The sequence below is a fragment of the Papio anubis genome, chromosome 2 (assembly GCF_008728515.1).
Source record: "Papio anubis isolate 15944 chromosome 2, Panubis1.0, whole genome shotgun sequence".
Lineage (NCBI taxonomy): Eukaryota > Metazoa > Chordata > Mammalia > Primates > Cercopithecidae > Papio > Papio anubis.
The window spans coordinates 29,398,817-29,420,196 of NC_044977.1; the positions used below are offsets into that span (position 1 = coordinate 29,398,817).

Genomic DNA, 21,380 nt, shown 5'->3' on the forward strand with positions numbered 1-21,380 from the left:
CAGTGTTGGATGTGTGGTTGCTTTAATAGGATCTATAGGCTCTTTACTTAAGGGTGTTTTTGAAACAGGTGTGCTTTTTTGTTTCCACATTTAGAACTTCCTTGAGCGTATCTTATAGGGCTGGCCTACTGGTAATAAATTCCTTTAGTGCTTGCTTGTCTGGGAACTATTTTATTTCTCCTTTGTTTATAAAGTTTAGTTTGGCAAGATATGAAATTCTTGGTTGGCATTTATTTTTTATTTATTTTATTTTATTTTTTTTACTTAAAAAAATAGGTCCTAATCTCTCCTGGCTTGTAAGGTTTCTGCTGAAGAAGTCTGCTGTTAGCCTGATGGGCTTCCCTTTATACATGATGCACCCTTTTCCTCTAGCTGCCTTTAAGATTTTTTGTTTAGCATTGAACTTGGACAGTTTGGTGACCATATGCCTTGATGTTTATTTTGCATAGTATCTCATAGGTGTTTTCTGGATGTCTTGTTTCTGGATGTCTACCTCTCTAGCAAGATTAGGGAAGTTTTCTTGAATTATTCCCCCAAATATATTTTCCGGGTTGTTGACTTTTTCTCCTTCTCTCAGGAATGCCAATAATTCATGGGTTTGGTTTCTTTACATAAGCCCATACTTCTCAAAGATCTGTTGATATTTTGAGTTTTTTTTTTTCTTTTGTCTGACTGGGTTAGTTCAAATGGTTGGTCTTCAAGCTCTGAAATTCTTTCTTTTGCTTGGTCCAGTCTATTGATAAGGTTTTCAGTTGTATTTGGCAATTCCGTAAGTGAGTTTTTTATTTCCAGAATCTCTGATTGATTTCTCTTTAGTATGTTTGTCTCTTCCTTCACTTCCTGGATTTCCTTAGAAGTTTCTTTGTGTTGATTTTTAACCTTTTCTTGGATTTCATTGAGCTTCTTTGCAATCCATGCTTTGAATCTGTCATTTTTGTTTCCATTTTGATTAGGGATCATTGCTGGAGAGCTAGTATAATTGTCTGGTGGTTTCACTACACTCAGTTTTTTTTATGGTGCTAGAATTCTTGCACTGAATCCTTCTCATCTGGAAATGCTGGAACTTTTAATTTTTGTAGTTATTTTTGTGTGGGTAAGATTTTATCTTTTGTTTTCTTTCCCTATAATGTTATTATTATAATTTATTTTCCTTTCCCTTTCCCCCCTCCTTATGGGGTGTGACAGTAGAGAATTCCGGGTAGGGTCCTTTTGCCTTGCTTCTGTAGCCCTAGACACTTCTGTCAGCAGGTCTTATATTCTGCACAACAGCTGTGCAGTTTGGCCTACAGGCCCATAGATAGAACTTACAGGTAAGAACCAGCTGCAGCCAATGTAGCTGACTAAATGCTTGATTCTTACTTACTGGCAGAAGGTCTCTGTTGTCGCAGGCAATGGGTTGACTCATGGAGTACACAGTAGTCTGAGCTCCCTGCTCAGCCCCAGAGGGGCAGGGACCACAAAGGTCCACCCATAGGTCCCCCGATGGAAGGCACAGGCACCAGCACTTAGGCAGCATCCAGTAGGCAGCCACCAAGTGCCCAGAGTGTGACTAGACATGGAGCTGGGAAACCTCCTCGGCTCCAAGCCCTCTTCACTGGGATTCAGGGGTGCCCTCAACTCCTAATCCAGGAGAATGGGTGCTCCAAATGCCTGGAGATGTACCTAAGTATGGAGCAGAGAGGGCCTCATTGCATCATAATCTCAGGGGAGAAGGGTGGGGCAGTGGGACAACCAACTGATCTGAGTTCCAGTCCATTTCACCCACTGAACTAGAACTCAAACGAGTTCCAGTTCATCAATCTGGCTCTGGCTGCAAGTCTTTCTGTCTAGGAGAAACTGCAGCTGTATCAGCTGTCCTCCCACCTCAGGCTTGCAACTGGGAGAGCACAATTCTAGCACCTACTTCTGAGGCACTTTCTACCGTTCTGGTTGTGGAGGCCCTTACCCCACTTCAGAGCAGATACTCCAATCTCTGGCCTGAGACTAAAATGCTTGCATGGCCATGCTGCTAGGTAGCCATGGAATGGCTGACTTTTCATGCACTTGGATTAAAAATGGCATTATGCTATAAGTACTGGGTCTGCAAAAATGTCTACAGCTTTCCCCAGTATCTTTCCCTCATAGCATCTCCAAGCCTCTTCCCAAGTTAGCTCCAGGGCTTGGTAGAAAAAAAGTGCTCTCTTTCTGCCTGGGCTGCTTGGATCCCCACTGTAAAGGTGAGTCATGAGGGAGGCTGTCTGCCTCTCTCACATACTGAGGCTTCACTTACTTTTTTCAGATGTACACTGTAATGGGGGCTGTTTGCCAGCATTCAGGATCTGTGGTATCCTTCACAATTTTGATGAATTCCCATTTTCCTTCTTGAATTAAAGCTCAAGGTATGTGGAATTAAAGCTGAGGTATGCGGAATTAATTATGGAATTAATGTGGCAATCCTCTAATCTGCCATCTTGACAAAAACAAACAAACAAAACCCCAAAAACCTATATTGATTTTTGACTGTTGAACTAACCTTGCATTCCTGAGATAAATCCTAGTTGGTCAGAAAATACTACTCATTTTATATATTTCTGGATTTGAGGATTCAAAAGTCTATGTTAATAAAAGATTTTGCTGTATAATTGTTCTGTGAAGTCTTTATCGGATTTCTCTGAAAAGAGTGCCATACTCTACTTGAGTTCTTCCTTTCTATGCCAAGGTCAGGAAGTGTTCTCTCTGGGGCACAAGTAAAACTCACCTTGTGATTTGTCCTTCCTTTAGAAATTGAAGTATTTCATCATCTTTTGTCCATTGTCTGGAAACAGTTGCCACATTTATTTCTTCCAGTATTATAGTTGTTTGTAATAAGGGGGTTAATCTGGAACATGTTAGTCATGGTGGGCAGTGGATATAACCTCATAAAATAGTCTGATATATGGTAGACTGTTTTTTTCTTTTAAAAAATGTATTGGCTCTTGTTACATACTTATGTTATATTTATTACTTGAATTGTACTTATTTATTTATTCAATTAATATATAGTTATCAGTCAAGGACCTATTATGTGCTATCAATAATACGAAGTATTGAATATAGAATGAAGAGTGAAAGAGGTTTGTTATTTGGCTTTAAGTGATATAGATACACCTTAGAACTAGCTTGTGACTAAAGTAAACTTTATATTTTACTGGATTTAATTAAATTTATAAATTAATTTAGGGGAAGATTAATGCCTTTGCAATATTTTTTCTTCCATTCCACAGAGATAATTTCAAATTGCCTTTCCTTGAAAAATATGTTTTATAAACCCTCTCTCTTTTCTTAAATATAGAACTGGCATATTTCATGTTTAGTTAATCCTGGATATCTTATGGGTTTTGTTGCTATTGTCAATGTGCTGTTTTTTTTTTTTCCATCACCCTCTAGTGGTTATTGCTGGTGTAAAGGACAGCTATTGACTTTTGTATGAACTATTTACTGATCTCTATAAAATCTTAATAGTTTTCTCTTTGGAATTTGCCAGATAGAACTTACTAGATCTTTATTTTCATGAAATATGCCTACAAAATACTGGTTATCACTGTGGATTAATGTAGTGTCTGTGTTTGTCTAATGTGAGCAGGCTGTATATGCTTTGTCTCTGCAGGGATTGGTATTCAGTGTAGTGTGGCCATAGGAAACTTAAACCTCTCTAGGAAAAACTAATTACTTCCTGTTCAGAGTCAGGGTTGAAAATATAATTTCCATCTATGCAGCATCATGGCAGACTCTGTGAAACACCAATAAACATCTTCCTGACAATAGTCCATTAGGACAGTTCTGTTTAACCTTGTAGACCTCCACAGTGGTTAGGTGACATCATTTTCATTTGGCTATGACACTAGGGGAAGAAGTCATATTTTACCATAAAATATGTATTTGCTGTATGTCAACCTGCAAACTCAAGCATCTTTAATAATATGTATTTTATTATTAAATTTTTCTTTTATTTCTCAACATAGGCTCCATCCAGTTTTAAGACACTTGTAAGTGATGATACCAGCTATTTAGTTCATCCTTACAGAAGTGAGAGTCCTGGGAATTTAACCATATCAATGCAGTCTCTTTTACTTTATTAAATGAAGAAAAGTGGGTGAACTTTAAAGATTTTTTAAGATTAACAAACAAAAAGAAGTCAGAAGGAGCCAAATCAGGACTATAAGGTAGATGCTGATCATTTTCTATAGAAACTCTTACAAAATTGCCTTTATCTGATGAGAGGAATAAGAAGGAACATTTTCATGGTGGAGAAGGACTCTCTGGTAAAGCCTTCCTTGGTGTTTTTCTGCTACAGCTGTGGCTAACTTTCTCAAAACATACTTGTAATAAGCAGATGTTATAATTCTTTTGCCCTCTAGAAAGTCTCTAAACAAAATGCATGAGCATCCCAAAAAACTGTTTCCATGACCTTTGCTCTTGACCTTTTCACTTCTACTTTGACTGGACCACTTCTACCTCTTGGTAGCCATTGCTTTGATTGTGCTTTGTCTTCAGGATCATACTTGTAAAGCCATGTTTTAATCTTCTGTTACAATTTTTCAAGGAAACACTTCAGGATCTTGATCCCATGTGTTTAAAATTTCCATTGAAAGCTCTGCTCTTGTCTGCAGCTGATCTGGGTCCAACAGTTTTAGCACATGTCAAGTGCAAAGTTTGCTCAATTTTGATTTTTCAGTCAGAATTGTATAAGCTGCACCAATTGAGATGTCTATGGTATTGGCTTTTGTTTCTGCTGTTAATCATCTGTCCTCTTCAATTAGGACACAAACAAGATTAATTTTTTCCTTGCAAATTGGTGTGGATGGTCTGCTGCTATGGGCTTCATCTTCCACATGCTCTCATCTCTTCTTAAAATGAGTTATCCATTTGTAAACTGCTGATTTCTTTGGTGAATTGTCCAAACTTTTCATAAAGCATCAATGATTTTACCATGCTTTCACCCAAGATTTATCATAAATTTGACATTTGTTCTTGCTTCAATTTAACAGAATTCATGTTGCTCTAATAAGGGCTATTTTCAAACTGATGTCTTATCCTTCTTAGTGTCTCAAAGTACATCCTCTTCAGACGTGTTATAACAAATTAGTATGACTTTATTTTGAGGCAAAAAATTGAAGTACATGTATAGTGCATGTGCATAAAGAGATTTTTTGTAAGAAATAGTTTCATGTGATTATGGAGGCTGACTAGTCCCAAGATTTGAGGGGTGAATTGGCAGGCTGGACACCAAATGGAAGGAGTGCTGATGGTGTAGTGTATCTAAAGACCAACAGGCTCAAGATTTAGAAATAAGTCAATGCCCTAGTTGAAAGGCAGTCAGGCAGGAGAATTCTCTTACTTGGGGGATGGTCAACCTTTTTATTCTATTCAGTTTTTCAGTTAGTTGGATGAGGTCCACCCATATTAGTGAAGAGAATCTGCTTTTCTCAGTCTACAAATTCAAATGTTAATCTTATCCAAAAATGCCCTCATAGACACACCCAGAATAATATTTGACTAAATATCTAAGCACCTTGTGTCCCAGTCAAGTTGACAAATAAAATTAACTATTATATATCCTCAATAATTATTGACTGGGATGTGCAAATTAGGGAGGGAGGCTTATTTGTGGACCACTTCTGAAGTCATGGACCAGGCCTATTCTTTCCAAAAAATAATTGTGCTTACCTTGGACACAGGAAGGGGAATATCACACACCAGGGCCTGTTGTGGGGTGGGGGGAGGGGAGGAATAGCATTAGGAGATATACCTAATGTAAATGATGAGTTAATGGGTGCAGCACACCAACATGGCACATGTATACATATGTAACAAACCTGCACATTGTGCACATGTACCCTAGAACTTAAAGTATAATAATAATTTTAAAATTGTGCTTAATTATATAGTTGGACTATTTTAAATTGAAGGCATGACTTGAGGTTTTTTGGATCATCTCATATTGTAGATTTGGGCTACACATATGAGCAACAGCTGATTTGTGACAATAGCCTCTAAGGCATATTTTTTTTTCTTCTGTTTTGCTCTTTGCCAAGGCAAAATTCCTGGTAGTTCTATAGTTCTATGGGGTAGGAAGAGGTAGGCATGTTTACTTTTACTTCATTTTTACACTGAGGGTCGGCACTTTGGGTATTTGGCTTTATGGAGAAGGGTTCTGCTACTAAACTGTCTACCTTGGGTTTTGAACTTTATTTCTTATAATCCACAAGGCTGAGAAAGCTTAAGCTTAAGTTCATTAGGTTGGGAAAATTATCTTGAGACTAAAATGTGTTCATTTCTGCTTACTTGTCTGAATTTCTATCTATACCAATTTTTGGACTGAAAAATTGTTAACTATCTTTCCAGCTCTCTGCATTTGAAATAAGCTTAAAATACTTAATCTGGTATTTATAAATTATTAAATATTCATGTTGCATATTTTACACTTATTATACTATAACATGTAGTTTAAATTCTGAAGTGTATAACCTAAATGCCATGTCCAAACATTATATTTCTCCAAACATTAGTAATAATAAAGTAATCAGTAATTGGATAAAAAAGTATTATTGTGTAGTATTCCATCACTTCAAGGTGCTGCATTCCTTATTTTTAGAAGATATTTTTATGTACTGTATTCTTTATTTAAGGTCATTAATAGTACACTTATCAATATCCAACTTTATTAATTAATTTATTAATATAGTTTTAATAAGTTTAATTGTTGATGTCTATTGAATTTCTTTGTCAACTGGGTTTTTCTAAAATCTATTGAATTTCTGGAGAATTTTCTATTTTCTAGAACTATCTGAATACTTTTAAGACCTATATTGGAAAAAATAGCTCTACTTATTGCCTCAGTTATTTTAGGAGATGAGAGAGGAGAGAATGTTGATCAGCTACTAGCTATGGTTTAAAACATCCTCTAAAAAACTGATAAATGATGACTCTTTTCCTCAAGAAAACCCCCCCCACACACAGAATTTTACATTCAACTAAGATTTTATGTTCAATGTAATTTTACATTCGACTGGATTTTACATTCAATCTAATCATTTTTCAGGTAGTAGATTCAGGAAGGAAATACACACATAATTAATTAGAGGTAAATTCTGGCTTAGAATGATTTCTGATCTCCTACCTTAATGCTTCCATGATGCTATAGAATCACTAAACAAGAAAGTGGTATAGGGGCATTTTTGGAAGTAAAGTGGATAGAGATGAAAGAGATGCAAATAGAAGCAAAGGAAGCATTTAACAAACAAATTGACAAAAAGAGGAAATAATATAGGAAATATTTTATAGGAAATAAAATAGGTGAAAACATGACCAATCAAAGAAACATTTTTTTTTTCTACTTGTGGATAAGACCTCATTTGTGCTAATGTTACAAACAAGAGGGAATTTTTTTTTATCAGTAGTATAGTTAAAATAAATAGACTATGAATGTATGTATACATACAATGTACACATTGTTAGAAATGAAATGTACCAGTGCAAAATTATCTTGTGCCTCTAGAACTTACAAGCTAATTTATGTGGATTCGACCACAGAACTATTTGATTTCCTTATAAATTCAAGAGAAGAAATAATCATGCTAAAAGCAAATAATAAACCGAATAAATACTCATCATCTCTGTTACATACAATGTTAGGTTTTCTTCATTAAATATTATTAGAATATAAAACTTTGGCTTTTTTTTTTCTTTGGCCTTAAAAGTTCTGCTTTCTGAAGACCTAAGGCAAATGGATCCCTCCTTCTTGAAGCATGTGGAAATGTGAAGTCATCTACATCCATGGCAGAACGCCATTTGTCTCTCAAACTTGCACTGGCTCTGAGCATCTCAATTTTATTTGCTGTATTAAAATGTCCTGGTATTATGATAAACAGTGAATATGCACTTCCTAACAGCTGCTTTACCTCTCTCAACTGAAGTATAATAGACAATGTCTTGATTTTTTCTTAGAAAATTTTATTTTTCTTAGACCACCCCATTCTTAGAAATGTGTTCTTTAAACTCTGGATTTTGCCTTGGGTGAAGCCTGAAATTATTCTTTCTGACTTTCATTAGATTTGTTACAACACTAACAACTATGTATTAACAAAAGGTTTCCAGCAGAGCTCATAGTCTGTTTTGTAAACAATTGGAGGACAAATTCTCTTTGAAAGATGAGAACAAAACATCTAAGAAACAGTTGATATAGCAACAGTTTGAAGAAGAAAGGGGACAAGATCTGATAAGGCAAATTTATTATCCATATATCAAAAAAGGCAAATCTGTTTTCATCACATCACTGAACAATATTTGATGTTTGCAGGCTAAGGTTAGTACAGAAGTCTGATGTTCAGCCACTAGCCTAGGATAAAGTTCATAAACAACTGTTTCTCTTTTGTTTATTTTTTTCTTTGACAGCTTTACTTTCACATTGCTAGTTCTATGTTCAACTTTTGGGAATACATCAGTTGGTCTTAAGGAAGCCTCATTAGCAGTGTGCTCAACAATAAGAGTTTTTTTAAAAATACACTAACTCAAGTGTTAATTATAAGAAAATTTCAGTTCTGAGAAGAGTTCTTGCTACTCCAGGCTTTGGCCATTTGCCCCCAACATAATTCTCATTCTGCTGGGAGCAGGTGAATGGCCTGGAACTTGGGGAAGTCTAGGATTACCAGGTTCAGGTCAGAGGACAATGTGAGTAGACGGTGGTTGTGGGAGGGGAATGAAAATGGCACATAACAGACCATACTACTGCCCACGAGGGCTTCCTCAGTACATCAAATAACGGAATCTAAAAGAACCCAGTAACTCTTTCCTGGAGTTGCCACCTGTTATTCAGAGGAATGCAATGGATTTTAGTTTCTCCTGATTAATTTCATCTTTTTCATTTACTGTCCAAAGGGACAAAATGATGTGTCCCTGGCTACTCAGAAAGAGTTGAGCTATGCTTATAAAGGCTTTAAGGTCTTCAGTAGACTATGTAGTGACCCAGTAAGATTTTTAGAAATAAAATACAATGTTTTATAAATAATATAATCAATTTATTTTTATTCCATACCTTTTTTGTTTTAGAACTACTGTTAGTAAAGAAAGATAAGAAAGGTTATTTGCTAAGCTATTTGCAAATGTGAAAAAAAAGTTAATCCCGGAAACAAACATCAAAGAACTTGTTGACTAGTTAGAAATAATTCATTCATATTAATTAATTAATTAATTCATTCATTCATCCATTTCCTCATTCATGTGAGTAACAAAACTCTCCACACTTTTCTGATGTGTCAAGAATCATAATGTGTGTTCAAGATGCAAGCTTAAGTAATAAATGTGTGGCATAAATTGTCTATGAAAGGGTACAAAGTTGGAGAATAAATTTATGAGAGACAGGCAGCATCATTATAGTGAAGAGCCATAATTCCATTATATTTGTATCTGACATTTCTTTTTCCTCACATCGTTGCTCCAGGTGAACCTCCATAAAGGAGCAACATAGAGAACTAAGTTAACAAATGTGCAAGAAGCTTTAATCCAGTATGTTTCTGCCAGAGAAGATATGTATCATGTATAATGGATTTGCTATGCTGTACAGAATTTGATTGACTTAGTGAAAGGACGAAAATAGCAATTGTCACATCTTCACTCCCCCCTCTACTTTTTACCTTTCTTGAATAAATGAAGCTATTTGTTTATGGTCACTTGCTAGAATTTAACAACTAAGAATATTCTGGAACATCAGCAAATTTTCCCTGGCACAGAGCATTCTGTGAGTGACCCTGCTGACAAACTTGCATTGTCCTAACTGTAGCACAGCTTGCATTTGTCACAGGTGAATGGGCTCAATTAGCAAGAGAGAGCGAATGTTTCAATTATTTAAAAAAAGCAAACAAGGAAGAAAATATTTTCTCCTTTATGAGTCTTAAAAGAGAGGTGACATTGTAGCATATAATTTTTTTCCTTGAGTTTCACAAAGAAGGTAACGAAAGCAAAAAAACAAAACAAAACAAAAAAAACAGTGCATTGTTTAGTATTGACAAAATGATTTGAAACAAAACTTCATGGCAGAATTCTCAAAAGACATTAATAGGAAGTAAAATTTTTCATGGGTATTCATGTGTTGTTATACCTCCTAAACATATACTTCCTTGTTTTGCTTATTAAGATCTCAGGGAAAAAGTTAGGCATTTGCTTTGATTTATGTAACAAAGCAGATAACCCCAATTATGCCTGAACTTAAGCAATTTTGAAGAGATCTTACTTTTTTCAGTTTATGAGGTAGTATTTAGTACAATGAAACAAAGGAAACTGTTAGTACATGATAGGTTGAAAGACAGTCTTAGCCACTAACTAGTTAAGTGAGGTTTATGGGATTGAATTTAGTGTGGACTATAAATTCTTGTGAACCAAATGTGATAGAACTGTGGAAGCAGTGTGTCAGAAACTTGATATTAGAAATGAGGAAGAAATTGGCATTTAAAATAAAAATCTGACTAGTTTCTCAAGAGGAGTTGAGTATTAAAGTTATAATAATTAAGTTGTAAAGAGCAAGAAAACAACAGTGTTCTAGAGGGTAGTACAGAGGTAGGTGAAAAGAAAAGACCTGAAAACCAAAACCAAAATGGAGATTGTGTGGAACAGCTTCCCAAGAACAAGCATCCAGGTCTCCTTGCTTCTCTGTAACCTCTAATTCATGTATTCATCTACTTATCTATTTATTAACTCATTTAATTAATGAGACTTTACTTAACTCTTTTTAGATATCAGGAACCAGAGTAGGTGTTAGCAATATATTAATAAATAAAGTGTAGACCTATCCAAAGAAATGCCAGTGTACTAGTGTATACAGATATTTAAACAAAGAATTTCAGAAAAGATTAACATAGGTTGGGTTCTACAGTTAAGTAAAAGTACTATAGTAGAAGAAAGAACAGGGTTAACAACTGTCTAGTTCCAAACAGTGAGCAATGTTAAGCAAATGACACTTGCTACCACCTCCAACAGAGGAGACCCACTTCATGGAGGACAGCAAACAGTATAATACCTACCACCAAGAGCAGCACTCCCAGGATGTCAACTCACTGCCTGGCTTGCAGGTGTTGGGGTCACCAAGGAAGATAAGTTACATAGTCACTAGATGGACAGTGCATCCAGTGACAAAGCCAAGAGACAAAGCAAGATCATCTTCAATTGTTAGGGTCAGTTCCCAGGGCCAACAGTCTTGCCTTACAGCTGATGCAGGAGGATGGTCTGTATGCACCCTTCCTTTGCTGCAGGTAAAGAACCCCATTCCCTTCCCACAGGGAACAGATACATCAGTGGGGGTGACAAGGTAGTACACTCTTAAGCATAACAAAAAAGCACACATCAAGCCCAGAAAGGGAAAGGTATTTCCAAGCAAGAGACCTGTCCAGCAAAGGCTGTGAGGGCTTTTTAATCTCTTTGAAAAGAAATGTTCTGAAACAAGAAAAGATAAGAACTTGTTCATAGCTTGTTTTTTAATGAAGAAGGAACACTTGTCATTTGGGTTTGATGAGAAGATTCCACCTTCTACTAAGTACACAGCCACTTTCACGTGGCTAGGCAAGGGGTGACAAGGTGTGTATGACTGTCTTTCCAAACAAGTAGAAGCTTGCTTGGTGAAGAAGGAAGAGAAGAGACTTCTAGGCAAAAGGAATAGCATATGCAAAGTCAGAGAAGAGTGAAATAGTGGCATGTTTGTCTATGGGTCTATACATGGTACTGTTTTATTTCCTACATATAAAATAAATAGTTAAGCCAAATACTTACAGCCAACTAATCTTTGACAAAACAAACAAAAACACCCTATTCAACAAATGGTGCTGGGGCAATTGGAAAGCCGAACGTAGAATGAAATTTGATCTTTATCTCTCACCTTATATAAGGATCAACTCAAGATGAATCAAAGACTTAAACCTAAGACCTGAAACCATAAAAATTCTAAAAGATAATATCGGAAAAACTCTTCTAGACATTGGCTTAGGCAACGAATTCATGACCAAGCAAATGCAACAAAAAGAAAGACAAATAGATGGGACTTAATTAAACTAAAAAGCTTCTGCACAGCAAAAGAAACAATAAGCAGAGTAAACGGACAACCCTCAGAACGGGAGAAAATCTTCACCGACTACGCATCTGACAAAGACTATGTCTATCAAGCAAGGACTCAAGTGATTACTTTGCATGTGTTGCTAATGTACTTTGTAGTTTATAATTATTTATTTTATGTAGAATACTGCATACACTCTGTCTCTGTCTCTCTCTCTCTCACACACACACACACACACACACACACACACATTTGATTTACTCAGACTGCTGAAATACTTTCCTGGGTACTGTATTAAAGAAGAACATTCACTGAACTTTTAATGACGAAGCTGTAAATTTAGTTTAAATTGTATACTTATATTTTGTTAAATATTTTTACTACACAAATATATCTAAATATATTATAAATTTCAAAATAATTTGATATATTGAATATGTATTGATATATATTTTTACATTCTCTTAAATACAGTTAAATGCCTTTATCTTAAACACAGTCAAATACATTACTCTGAAATTATGTTTTTTTTGTATGCAGTTTCATCCTACCTAATTACTTTGTCCCTTCAAGTTTTTATTTTGTATACTTTTTTACAATGAAAAAGAAAAACATAATTTTAAAAAATTACTAAGGACTAAAATGACACCAGAATAATGAAAATAATGAATAAATTATATTAATCAGCCTGAAAAGCAGACTGCCAATAATACTGCTATTATGATATATGACATAAGCCTATTCAAGTATTTTACATTTTGAAAATATACATATATTATTAAAAATGCAGTATAAGGTAGAATCTTCTCATCAAACCCAGATGACAAGTTTTTTCTCTTCATTAAAAACCTGCTATGAAAAGTTCTTATCTTTTCTTGCCTCTGCCCTCAACAAGGCTTAATAAAATAAAGTCTGGGCTAAGGGCAAGAACAACATCTCCTCCAAGCAGCAAGTCATTCTTTAAGGAATGGGTCCACATTCAGGAGAATCCAAACACTTTATTGTGCCCTGGTAATCTACCCTGTCTAACCAAGTGTTGATTCCTATCTTTTCCTCCCATGCCCTAGGTGACCAGTGAGCAACTTACTTCATTCCATTATAAATCATTGAGTTACGGGGAAAGATTAATTCCATCTGCAGCGTCTACTCACGTATCTTCATGTTGTCCCTGTGGGACTTGGAAGGCAAGGTGAACTGACATAAATTGATATTCATGAAGCCTGGTGTGCCATCAGTAATAAAATATTCTGTCTCTGATCCAGGAATCTCATGTTATTTTATTAAAAGTAAGAGAAACTAACTCTAGGTAATTAAAGAGGTTGAAAGGTAAGGTACTTACTAGAAGTACAGTAAATAGTTCACAGAATTGAAGAAAAGCTGAGTAGCAAAACCTCAAGAAGACAAGTCTAGGAATTTCAACAGCAGAAACCCTTAAGTAGTCACTTTCTAATTCTGAAATGAAATTAATCATTATTTTTAATTAGCCATTTCATATTCTGCATATTTTGAAAATCAAATTTCTGAAAGAAATTGTATGATGAGCTTTGACCACATGCCCCACCCCACTATGGTGAGGGGAGGTAGGACCAAAAAATTGACAATCCCACCATTATTTTTATTGAAGCAAGTTTTAATGCAGCTATCTATTTTATTTCTTGATTTATTTATTTTATTATTTCTATATTTTATTGTCATTTCAACAATTTTTAAGGAACAAGTAGTTTTCTGGTTACATGAAAAAGTTCTTTAGTGGTGATTTCTGAGGTATTGGTGCACCCATCACCCTGGCAGTGTACGCTGTACCCAGTGTGTAGCCTTTTGTCCCTCACTCCCCTCCCACACTTCCCCCTAAGTCCGCAAAGTCCATTGTATCATTCTCTTTTTTTTTTTTATACTTTACGTTCTAGGGTACTTGTGCACAACGTGCAGGTTTGTTACATATGTATCCATGTGCCATGTTGGTTTGCTGTACCCATTAACTCATCATTTACATTAGGTATATCTCCTAATGCTATCCCTCCCCCCTTCCCCTACCCCACAACAGGCCCCGGTGTGTGATGTTCCCCTTCCTGTGTCCAAGTGATCTCATTGTTCAATTCCCACCTATGAGTGAGAGCATGTGGTGTTTGGTTTTCTGTTCTTACAGTAGTTTGCTGAGAATGATGGTTTCCAGCTTTATCCATGTCCCTGCAAAGGACACGAACTTATCCTTTTTTATGGCTGTATAGTATTCCATGGTGCATATGTGCCACATTTTCTTAATCCAGTCTGTCATTGGTGGACATTTGGGTTGGTTCCAAGTCTTTGCTATTACGAATAGTGCCTCAATAAACATACGTGTGCATGTGTCTTTATAGCAGCATGATTTGTAATCCTTTGTGTATATACCCAGTAGTGGGATGGCTGGGTCAAATGGTATTTCTAGTTCTAGATCCTTGAGGAATCGCCACACCATCTTCCACAATGGTTGGACCAGTTTACAGTCCCACCAACAGTGTAAAAGTGTTCCTATTTCTCCACATCCTCTCCAGCACCTGTTGTTTCCTGATTTTTTAATGATTGCCATTCTAACTGGTGTGAGATGGTATCTCATTGTGGTTTTGATTTGCGTTTCTCTGATGGCCAGTGATGACGAGCGTTTTTTCATGTGTCTGTTGGCTGTATGAATGTCTTCTTTTGAGAAGTGTCTGTTCATATCCTTTGCCCACTTTTTGATGGGGTTGTTTGTTTTTTTTCTGGTAAATTTGTTTGAGTTCTTTGTAGGTTCTGGATATTAGCCCTTTGTCAGATGAGTAGATTGCAAAAATTTTCTCCCATTCTGTAGGTTGCCTGTTCATTCTGATGGTAGTTTTTTTTTGCTGTGCAGAAGCTCTTTAGTTTAATTATATTCCATTTGTCAATTTTGGCTTTTGTTGCTGTTGCTTTTGGTGTTTTAGACATGAAGTCCTTACCCATGCCTATGTCCTGAATGGTATTGCCTAGGTTTTCCTCTAGGGTTTTTATGGTTTTAGGTCTAACATTTAAGTCTCTAATCCATCTCGAATTAATTTTCATATAAGGAGTAAGGAAAGGATCCAGTTTGAGCTTTCTACTTATGGCTAGCCAATTTTCCCAGCACCATTTATTAAATAGGAAATCCTTTCCCCATTTCTTGTTTTTGTCAGGTTTGTCAAAGATCAGATGGCTGTAGATGTGTGGTATTATTTCTGAGGACTCTGTTCTGTTCCATTGGTCTATATCTCTGTTTTGGTACCAGTACCATGCTGTTTTGGTTACTGTAGCCTTGTAGTATAGTTTGAAGTCAGGTAGCGTGATGCCTCCAGCTTTGTTCTTTTGACTTAGGATTGTCTTGGAGATGCGGGCTCTTTTTTGGTTCCATATGAACTTTAAAGCAGTTTTTTCCAATTCTGTGAAGAAACTCATTGGTAGCTTAATGAGGATGGCATTGAATCTATAGATTGCCTTGGGCAGTATGGCCATTTTCATGATATTGATTCTTCCTGTCCATGAGCATGGTATGTTCTTCCATTTGTTTGTGTCCTCTTTTATTTCACTGAGCAGTGGTTTGTAGTTCTCCTTGAAGAGGTTCTTTACATCCCTTGTCAGTTGGATTCCTAGGTATTTTATTCTCTTTGAAGCTATTGTGAATGGGAGTTCATTCATGATTTGGCTCTCTGTTTGTCTGTTACTGGTGTATAAGAGTTCTTGTGATTTTTGCACATTGATTTTGTATCCTGAGACTTTGCTGAAGTTGCTTATCAGCTTAAGGAGATTTTGGGCTGAGATGATGGGGCTTTCTAAATATACAATCATGTCATCTGCAAAGAGGGACAATTTGACTTCTTCTTTTCCTAACTGAATACCCTTGATTTCTTTCTCTTGCCTGATTGCCCTAGCCAGAACTTCCAACACTATGTTGAATAGGAGTGGTGAGAGAGGGCATCCCTGTCTAGTGCCCGTTTGCAAAGGGAATGCTTCCAGTTTTTGCCCATTCAGTATGATATTGGCTGTGGGTTTGTCATAAATAGCTCTTATTGTTTTGAGATAGTTCCATCAATACCGAATTTTTTTGAGAGTTTTTAGCATGAAGGGCTGTTGAATTTTTTCAAAGGCCTTTTCTGCATCTATTGAGATAATCATGTGGTTTTTGTCTTTGGTTCTGTTTATATGCTGGATTATGTTTATTGATTTTTGTATGTTGAACCAGCTTTGCATCCCAGGGATGATGCCCACTTGATCATGGTGGATAAGCTTTTTGATGTGTTGCTGGATTTGGTTTGCCAGTATTTGATTGAGAATTTTTGCATTGATGTTCATCAGGGATATTGGTCTAAAATTCTCTTTTCTTGTGTCTCTGCCAGGCTTTGGTATCAGGATGATGTTGGCCTCATAAAATGAGTTAGGGAGCAGTCCCTCTTTCTCTATTGATTGGAATAGTTTCAGAAGGAATGGTACCAGCTCCTCCTTGTACCTCAGGTAGAATTCACCTGTGAATTCGTCTGGTCCTGGACTTTTTTTGGATGGTAGGCTATTAATTATTGCCTCAATTTCAGAGCCTGCTATTGTTCTATTCAGGGATTCAACTTCTTCCTGGTTTAGTCTTGGGAGAGTGTACGTGTCTGGGAAATTATCCATTTCTTCTAGGTTTTCTAGTTTATTTGCATGGAGGTGTTTATAGTATTCTCTGATGGCAGTTTGTATTTCTGTGGGGTCGGTGGTGAAATCCCCTTTATCATTTTTTATTGCATTGATTTGATTCTTCTCTCTTTTCTTCTTTATTAGTCTTGCTAGCAGTCTATCAATTTTGTTGATCTTTTAAAAAAACCAGCTCCTGGATTCATTGATTTTTTGGAGGGTTTTTTTGTGTCTCTATGTCCTTCAGTTCTGCTCTGATCTTAGTTATTTCTTGCCTTCTGCTAGCTTTTGAATGTGTTTGCTCTTGCTTCTCTAGTTCTTTCAATTGTGATGTTAGGGTGTCAATTTTAGATCTTTCCTGCTTTCTCTTGTGTGCATTTAGTGCTACAAATTTCCCTCTACACACTGCTTGAAATGTGTCCCAGAGATTCTGGTGTGGTGTATCTTTGTTCTCATTGGTTTCAAAGAACATCTTTATTTTTGCCTTCATTTCGTTATGTACCCAGTAGTCACTCAGGAGCAGGTTGTTCAGTTTCCATGTAGTTGAGCGGTTTTGATTGAGTTTCTTAGTCCTGAGTTCTAGTTTGACTGCACAGTGGTCTGAGAGACAGTTTCTTTTAATTTCTGTTCTTTTGCATTTGCTGGGGAGTGCTTTACTTCCAACTATGTGGTCAATTTTGGAATAAGTGTGATGTGGTGCTGAGAAGAATGTATATTCTGTTGATTTGGGTGGAGAATTCTGTAGATGTCTATTAGGTTCGCTTGGTGCAGAGTTGGGTTTAGTTCCTGGATATCCGTGTTAACTTTCTGTCTCGTTGATCTGTGCAATGTTGACAGTGGGGTGTTAAAGTCTCCCACTATTATTGTATGGGAGTCTAAGTCTCTTTGTAAGTCTCTAAGGAATTGCTTTATGAATCTGGGTGCTCCTGTATTGGGTGCTTATATATTTAGTATAGTTAGCTCTTTCTGATGAATTGATCCCTTTACCGTTATGTAATGGCCTTCTTTTTCTCTTTTGATCTTTGGTTTAAAGACTGTTTTATCAGAGACTAGAATTGCAACCCTCGTTTTTTTTTTTTATTGTTGTTGTTTTTTTTCCATTTGCTTGGTAGATCTTCCTCCATCCCTTTATTTTGAGCCTATGTGTGTCTCTGCATGTGAGATGGGACTCCTGAATATAGCAGACTGATGGGTCTTGACTCTATCCAATTTGCCAGTCTGTGTCTTTTAATTGGACCATTTAGTCCATTTACATTTAAGGTTAATATTGTTATGTGTGAACTTGATCCTGTCATTGTGATATTAGCTGGTTATTTTGCTCGTTAGTTGATGCAGTTTCTTCCTAGCCTCGATGGACTTTACATTTTGGCATGTTTTTGCAATGGCTGGTACCTGTTGTTCCTTTCCATGTTTAGTGCTTCCTTCAGGATCTCTTGTCTTGTAGGGCAGGCCTGGTGGTGACCAAATGTCTAAGCCTTTGCTTGTCTGTAAAGGATTTTATTTCTCCTTCACTTTTGAAACTTTGTTTGACTGGATATGAAATTCTGAGTTGAAAATTCTTTTCTTTAAGAATGTTGAATATTGGCCCCCACTCTCTTCTGGCTTGTGGAGTTTCTGCCAAAAGATCTGCTGTTAGTCTGATGGGCTTCCCTTTATGTGTAACCCGACCTTTCTCTCTAGCTGCCCTTAACATTTTTTCCTTCATTTCAACTTTGGTGAATCTGACAATTATATGTCTTGGAGTTGCTCTTCTCGAGGAGTATCTTTGTGATGTTCTCTGTATTTCCTGAATTTGAATGTTGGCGTGCCTTACTAGGTTGGGGAAGTTCTCCTGGATGATGTCCTGCAAAGTGTTTTCCAACTTGGTTCCATTTTCCCCGTGACTTTGAGGCACACCAATCAGACGTAGATGTGGTCTTTTCACATAATGCCATATTTCTTGGAGGCTTTGTACATTTCTTTTTACTCTTTTTTCTCTACATTTCTCTTCTTGCTTCATTTCATTCATTTGATCTTCGATACTCTTTCTTCCGGTTGATGGAGTCGGTTCCTGAAGTTTGTGCATTTGTCACGTAGTTCTCATGTCATGGTTTTCATCTCTATCAGTACCTTTATGGTCTTCTCTGCATTGATTATTCTAGTTATCCATTCATCCATTCTTTTTTTCAAGATTTTTAGTTTCTTTGCACTGGGTACGTAGTTCCTCCGTTAGCTCTGAGAAGTTTGATTGACTGAAGCCTTCTTCTCTCAACTCATCAAAGTCATTCTCCATCCAGGTTTGTTCCATTGCTGGCGATAAGCTGCATTCCTTTGGAGGGGGAGATGCACTCTGGTTTTTTGAATTTCCAGCTTTTCTGCCCTGCTTTTTCTCCATCTTTGTGGTTTTATCTGCCTTTGGTCTTTGATGATGATGGTGTACTGATGGGGTTTTGGTGTGGGTGTCCTTTCTGTTTGTTAGCTTTCCTTCTAACAGTCAGGACCCTCAGCTGTAGGTCTGTTGGAGTTTGCTTGAGGTCCACTGCAGACACTGTTTACCTGGGTATCAGCAGTGGAGGCTGCAGAAGTTAGAATATTGCTGAACAGCGAGTGTTGTTGTCTGATTCTTGCTCTGTAAGCTTCGTCTCAGAGGTGTACCCAGCCGTGTGAGGTGTGAGGTGTCGGTCTGCACCTAGTGGGGGATGTCTCCCAGTTAGGCTACTCAGGGGTCAGGTACCCACTTGAGCAGGCAGTCTGTCCGTTCTCAGATCTCAACCTCCATGCTGGGAGAACCACTGCTATCTTCAAAACTGTCAGACAGTGACATTGACATCTGCAGAGGTTTCTGCTCCTTTTTGTTTAGCTATGCCCTGTCCCCAGAGGTGGAGTCTACAGAGGCAGGCAGGCCTCCTTGAGCTGTGGTGGGCTCCACCTAATTTGAGCTTCCTGGTGGCTTTGTTTACCTACTTAAGACCCAGCAATGGCGGGTGCCCCTCCCGCAGCCTTGCTGCCGCCTTGCAGTTAGATCTCAGATTGCTGTGCTAGCAATGAGAGAGGCTCCGTGGGCATGGGACCCTCTGGGCCAGGTGTGGGATATAATCTCCTGATGTGCCGTTTGCTAAGACCCTTGGTAAAGTGCATTAGTAGGGTGGAAGTTACCCGATTTTCCAGGTGTTGTGTGTCTCAGTTTCCCTTGGCTAGGAAAAGGAATTGTCTTCCCCCTTGTGCTTCCCAGGTGAGGTGATACCTCGCCCTGCTTCAGCTCTCACTCTTCAGGCTGCACCCACTGACCAGCACCGACTGTCCGACACTCCCCAGTGAGATGAACCCAGTACCTCAGTTGAAAATGCAGAAATCACCCGTCTTCTGTGTCACTCACACTGGGAGCTGGAGGCTGGAGCTGTTCCAATTCAGCCATCTTGGGTGCTCCCCGAAAAGATTTTAAATAAACCAGCATGTCTGGAATAAAGCCAATAGAAAGGAGAGGGTGATCATGGCATATTATGCAGCCATAAAAAAGAATGAGATCATGTGCTTTGCGGGGACACGGATGGAGCTGGAAGCCATTATTCTCAGCCAACTAACACAGGAACAGGAAACCAAACATTGCATGTTCTCACTCATAAGTGGGAGCTGAACAATGAAGACATGGACACAGAGAGAGGAACATCACACACTGGGGCCTGTCGGGGGGCAGGGGGAGGGAGAGCATAAGGAGAAATAGCTAATGCATGTGGGGCTCAATACCTAGGTGATGCATTGATAGGTTCAGCAAACCACCATGGCACACGTTTACCTATGTAACAAACATGCTTGTCCTGCATATATATCCCTGAACTAAAAATTAAATTAAATTAAATATAAAAAAGAAAAACAAGAAAAGAGAGAGTGATGGGAGATGAATTCATAGCTATTGGCAGTCAGATCCTGGGAAGTGCTGTTGATTATGGTATAGATTTTGGAATTTATTCTAATTAAGATGAAAAACCATTAGAGAATTTTGAGCAAGAGAATAATGCCATTTTATATTTTGAAATTATCAATCTGGTAGCACAATTGAGAATAGAATGCCAAAGGATCAACATAAATACAGGGACTTGAGTCAGGAAGCTAACAATGTAATCCAGACAAGAAATGTGAAAGGGCTTGAACAGAGTTGGAATTGGTGAGTAGTGGCAAGTGGTAAAATTCATAGGGCTTGCTTGTGATCTGGATGTGAGTATAAAGGAAAGAGAGGCAATAAAAGATAATCCCTGGGTTCTTGTCTTGAGCAACTGAGTAAATGGCATGACCACTTTCCCAGATGAGAAAAACTGGGGGAATAGCAGTTGATACGATTTGACTGTGTCCCCACCCAAATCCCATGTCGAATTGTAATTCCCAGTGTTGGAAGAGGGGCCTCATGGGAGGTGATTGAATCATGGGGCAGACTTCCCCCTTGCTGCTCTCATGATACAGTTCTCATGAGATCTGGTTGTTTGAAAGTGTGTAGCACTTCCCCCTTTGCTCTTTCTTTCTCCTGCTGACCATGTGAAGATCGTGCCTGCTTCCCCTTCACCTTCTGCCATGATCATAAGTTTCCTAAGGCCTCCCCAGCCATGTGTCCTGAACAGCCTGTGGAACTCTGAGTCAATGAAACATCTTTTCTTTATAAATTACCCAGTCTCTGATAGTTCCTTATAGCAGTGAGAGAATAGACTAATACAGCATTTAA

General features: G+C 37.6%; 1 long non-coding RNA gene across 1 annotated transcript; it reads left to right on the forward strand.

The window, feature by feature from the left end:
- Window positions 1–301: 301 nt before the first annotated feature.
- Window positions 302–13,312, forward strand: LOC103881750. The gene is made up of 2 exons (XR_001899567.3): window positions 302–2,378; window positions 13,123–13,312. It is a non-coding gene; the product is annotated as an uncharacterized LOC103881750 (long non-coding RNA).
- Window positions 13,313–21,380: the final 8,068 nt, after the last annotated feature.